Source organism: Orycteropus afer, unplaced genomic scaffold (assembly GCF_000298275.1).
Source record: "Orycteropus afer afer isolate SDZICR_OR568_19922 unplaced genomic scaffold, OryAfe1.0 scaffold00242, whole genome shotgun sequence".
NCBI lineage: Eukaryota > Metazoa > Chordata > Mammalia > Tubulidentata > Orycteropodidae > Orycteropus > Orycteropus afer.
The window spans coordinates 1418811-1424014 of NW_006921829.1; the positions used below are offsets into that span (position 1 = coordinate 1418811).

The 5204-nt window shown below is 38.1% G+C and overlaps 1 protein-coding gene across 1 annotated transcript in view; it reads right to left on the minus strand.

Moving 5' to 3' along the window:
- CD180 (CD180 molecule) overlaps positions 1–5204 on the minus strand; it is a 39095-nt gene that overhangs the window by 26890 nt on the left and 7001 nt on the right. The window lies entirely within an intron of this gene.

Below are 5204 nucleotides of genomic sequence, written 5' to 3' on the forward strand. Positions count from 1 at the left end.
GAAGGAAGGTTGGGCAATCCTCCTTCCGTAGTGATACTGCCTCGGAAACCCAAGGAGGGGTCGCTATGAGTCGGGTTTGACTCGACGGCACATAACAACTTGGGTTTCCGAGGTGGCATCTCTATGGAAGTAGATCTTTATCTAAAGCTATTGGGAAACTCTTTTCTCTACATGTTGAAGGTGTATCTTGGCTGGCCTTGAACTTGGAGTTCCTCTCATAAAAGAGTTCTGTTAAATTCCACACCCCACTAGTAGACTTAAGGACTCTTTTCTACCATGGTTTGAGTTTTGATGGCCAATATGAGACTATCTAAAATGAAAAAAACATGTCCACACTACCAATGCCACCAAAATCCATCACAGAACACTGAACCATGGTAATTCTTTCCGCAAATGACTTTGTAGCAGCAACAGACATAGTCATGGGTAGATTTTCATTACTTATTATCTATACACCATACATATGTGTATATGTACACACACACACACACATACATAAATACAGAGAAAAGAGAGAGAAAGAAAGCAAAGCACATGGGGAATTTAGCAATGGAAGAATCTGTGAAATATTTATAGGTATTCATTTTAATATTCTCAGAACTTGTCTTTAGGTATGAAATTTTTGAAAGAAAAGTGTTATTAAAAATTAGTCTTGAGTCCTGTCTCACATCATATGAAAGCAGTGACTCTTGATGCATTGTTGATCCAAATTTATAGATCTATGTATAGAAATAAATATAGAACAGTAAAGCCTCTATAAGAAAACATCATAACATACTCATGGTCTTGGGGTAGGCTTAGATTTTTCAAACAGAACTGAAATGCACCTAAAATAAAGGAAAATAATGAGTTCAACTACATTAAAATTAAGAGCTTTTGTTCATCAAAAATACCCTTTGTTGTCGTTAGGCACTGTCGTGTCTGTTCCTAGTCATAGACCTCTATGTATAACTGAACCAAACAGTGTCTTGTCCTATGCCATCTTCATAATCCCTGCTGTGCTTGAGCCCATCATTGCAGCCACTGTGTCAATCCATGTTGAGGGTCTTCCCATTTTTTGTTGACTCTCTACTTTGCCAATCATGATATCCTTCTCCAGTCACTAGTCCCTCTGACAACATGACTAAAATACATGAGACAAAGTCTGGCCATTCTCACTTGTAGGGAGCATTCCGGCCGCACTTCTCCCAGGGCAGATTTGTTCATTCTTCTGGTAGTCCATGGTACATTCAGTATTCTTTGTCAATACCACAATTCAAAGGCATCAACTCTTCTTCCGTCTTCCTTATTTATTGACCAGCTTTCACATGTATATAATGGGATTGAAAATACCATGACTTGGGTTAGGCCCACCTTAGTCTTCACAGTGACATCTTTACTCCTTTACACTTTAAAGAAGTCTTTTGCAGCAGATTTGTCCAATGCAATATGTTGTATAATTTCTTGACTGCTGCTTGCATGGGCATTGATTGTGCATCTAAGTATACTACAGGTTGGTAATGAGTCTTCCACTAATCCTGATGTTGTGTTCTACTGCATATAGTCAGCCTCTTGGCTTATTTGTTCACCATACAGATTGAGTAAGTATGGTGAAATGATGCAATAATAACACACACCTTTCCCGAATTTAAACCATGCATGATCCTCTTGTTCTGTTTGCTTGACAGTCTCTTAGTCTATGTACAGGTTCCTCATGAGCATGATTAAGTGTTTTGGAATTCTCATTCTTCACATCCTTATCCATAATTTGTTATAAACAGAGTTGAATGCCTTTGCAGATTGAATAAAACAGGGGTAAACATCTTTCTGGTATTTGCCTTCAGCCAAGATCCATCTGACATCAGCAATGATGTCCTTGTTACAAGTCCTCTTCACAGTCCAACTGGAATTTCTGTAAGGTCCCTGTTAATATACTGCTGCAAAGAATTTTGGATTATCTTCATCAAAATTTTACTCACATGTGTAGTGCCTAAGGCATCTGACTCCTAACCAGAATGCTGGTGGTTCAAATCCATCAGCCACTCCTCAGAAGGAAGATTGGGCAATCTACTTCCATAGGGATACTGCCTCAGAAACCCAAAGAGGGGTCACTATGAGACTCAATGGCAGTGAGGTTTTTTTTTTTGGGTGATATTAAAGCTATTGTTCAATAATTTCCACATTCTATTGGATCACCTTTCTTTGGAATGAGCACAAATATAGCTCTCTTTCAGTCAGCTGGCCAAGTAGCTATCTTCCAAGTTTCTTGGCATAAACAATTAAGTGCTTTCAGTGCTGCATCTCTTTGTTGAAACATCCAATGGGTATTCTGTCAAACCTTAGAGTCTTGTTTCTCAACAATTTAGTGCAGTTTAGACTTCTTCCTTCCATACCATGGGTTCTCAATCATGTGCTACCTCCTGAAATGGTTAAATGTTGATTAATGCTTTTTGGTACAGGGACTCTGTATATTCCTTCCATGTTCTTTTGATACTTACTGTGTCATTAAATATTTTTCTCACAGAATCTTTTAATATAGCAACTCAAGGTTTGAATTTTTTCTTTAGTTCTTCAGCTTTAGAAACACAAGCATATGCTTCCCTTTTAGTTTTCTAACTCCAAGTCTTTGCATATTTCATTATAATACTTTATTTTGACTTCTTGAGCTGCCCTTTGAAATCTTCTGTTCAGCTTTTATTTCACCATTTCTCTCTTTCACTTTGGTTACTCTCCTTTCACGAGCAAGTTTTAGTCTCTTCTGACATCCATTTTGGTCTTCTCTTCCTTTCCTGTCTTTTTAATAACCTTTTGCTTTCTTCATGTATGATGGTCTCAATGTCATCCTACAGCTTGTCTGGCATTCAGTCATTGGTGATCAGTGTGTCAAATCTATTCTTCAGATGGTCTCTAAATTCAGGTGGGATATAATCAAGGTTGTATTTTGGCTTTTGTGGACTTTCTTTAGTTTTCTTCAGCTTCAGCTTGTACTTACATATGAGCAATTAAGCAATTGCTGGTCTGTTCCACAGTTGGCCCCTGCCCCCCCGCCTTTTAAATTGTGATTTGGGTGAAAATTTACAGAGCAAATTGACTTTCCATACAGCAGTTCACATACACTTTGTCTCATGATGTTGACTACAATTTACCACAATGAAACTGCTCCCCTCCCACTTCCTCCCAATAGTTACCTCCTCTGTGTCTATCCCTCCATGCACTCCTGCCCCGTGAGCTGTCTCCCTGTGCATAAGCAGCCCTTCTTTCTCCCATGATTGTTTTCTCCAAGGAGTGTTTCTACCTCAGGTAAATGTTCAACTTATATGCCTGTGTTTTGTGGTTGGAAGCCAGGACCCTGCCCTTGTTTTGACAGATGATATTGAGTTTCTCCATTGCCTCTTTCCACAGATGTAGTTGATCTGATTCCTGTGTACTCCATCTGATGAAGTCCATGTGCACATCCACTGTTTATGTCATTGAAAAAAGGCATTTGCAATGAATAAGTTATTGGTCTTGCAAAATTTTATCATGCCATCTCTGGCTTAATTTCTATCACCAAGGCCGTATTTTCCAAATACCAATGCTTCTTCTTTGTTTTCAACTTTTGCATTCCAAGCACTAGTAATTATAAATACATCTTAGTTGCATGTTTGGGCAATTTCATACTCCAGAAGTTGGCAAAAATCTTCAATTTCTTCATCTTTGGCTACTATACATTTTAATAATATTAGTATTATCTGGTCTTCCTTGTAGGCATATGGATATTATCCTATCACTGACAGCATTGTAATTGAGGATATATCTTGAAATGTTCTTTTTGATGATGAAGGTGACACCATTTCCTCTTCAATTTTTCATTAAATTGAAATGGCCAATACCAATCCATTTCAGCTCACTAATGCCTAGGATATTGATCTGTATGCATTCCATTCCATTTTTCACAATTTTCAATTTTGCTATATTTATACTTCATACATTCCATGTTCCAATAATTAATGAATATTTGTAGCTATTTCCATTTTGAGTCATGCCCCATCAACAAATGAAGATCCTGAAAGCTTTACTCCATCCACATCATTAAAGTCAAGCTAACTTTGAGAAGGAACCTCTTCCCCCATCATATTTTGAGTGCCTTCCAACCTGACGGTCTCATCTTCTGGCACTATATTAGACAATGTTTCACTGCTAATCATAAAGCTTTCCGGTAATATATCCAACAATGTTTCACTGCTATCCATAAAGTTTTCAGTGGCTTTTTTTTTTTTTTCAGAAGTTGATAGCCTCATCTTCTTCTTAGTAAGTCTTAGTCTGGAAGCTCTGCTAAAACCTGTCCACCATGGGTGATCCTATTGGTATTTGAAATACCAGTGTCACAACTTCCAGGCTGTCAACAACAAGCAAGCCACAAACAGTAAAGCAAAATGATAGATGAGCAGCATAAAACTATCCTTGGGAGAGTGAAAATACAAGTCACAGAGTGGAAGAAAATATTTACAATGTGATAAAGTTCTCATAGCTACAATACATAAAGAACTGCTACAAGTCAATGTAAAAAGACACTACCCAAGACAAAAAGAGTAAAGGGCTTGAACAGGCATCTTACAAAGAAATGATAAGCAAATGGCCAACAAAAGCATGAAAATGTACTTAATTATTCATCAGGAGAATAAAAAGTAAACCCCACTCCTCACCCATCAGAATTACTAATATTTTGGAAACAAACAATATCATATGTTAGTGATGTTGCAGAGCAGTCAGAACTCTCATATATTGCAATGAGCATAAATTGGTATCAACACTTTGGAAAACTGTTTGGGAATATCTGCTAAAACTAAACATATGTATACTCTAAAACCAAAATAATTCATTCCTATGTATACACTTGTTGTTGTTGTTGTTAGGTGCTGTTGAATCATTTCTGACTCATAGCAACCCCATGCACAGCAGAATGAAACATTGCCTGATCCTGTGCCAGCTCCATGATCCTTGCTATACTTTAGCCCATTGCTGCAGCTACCATGTCAATCCATCTCATTGAAGGCCTTCCCCTCTTTGTTGACCCTCCACCTTACCAAGCATGACATCCTTCTCCAGGGAATGGTCCCTTCTGACAACATGGCTGAAGTAGGTTATACGAAGTCTGACCATTCTCACTTGTAAGGAGCATTTCGGCTGCACTTCCTCCAGGACAGATCTGTTAGTTCTTTTAGCAGTCCACGGTACTTTCAGCA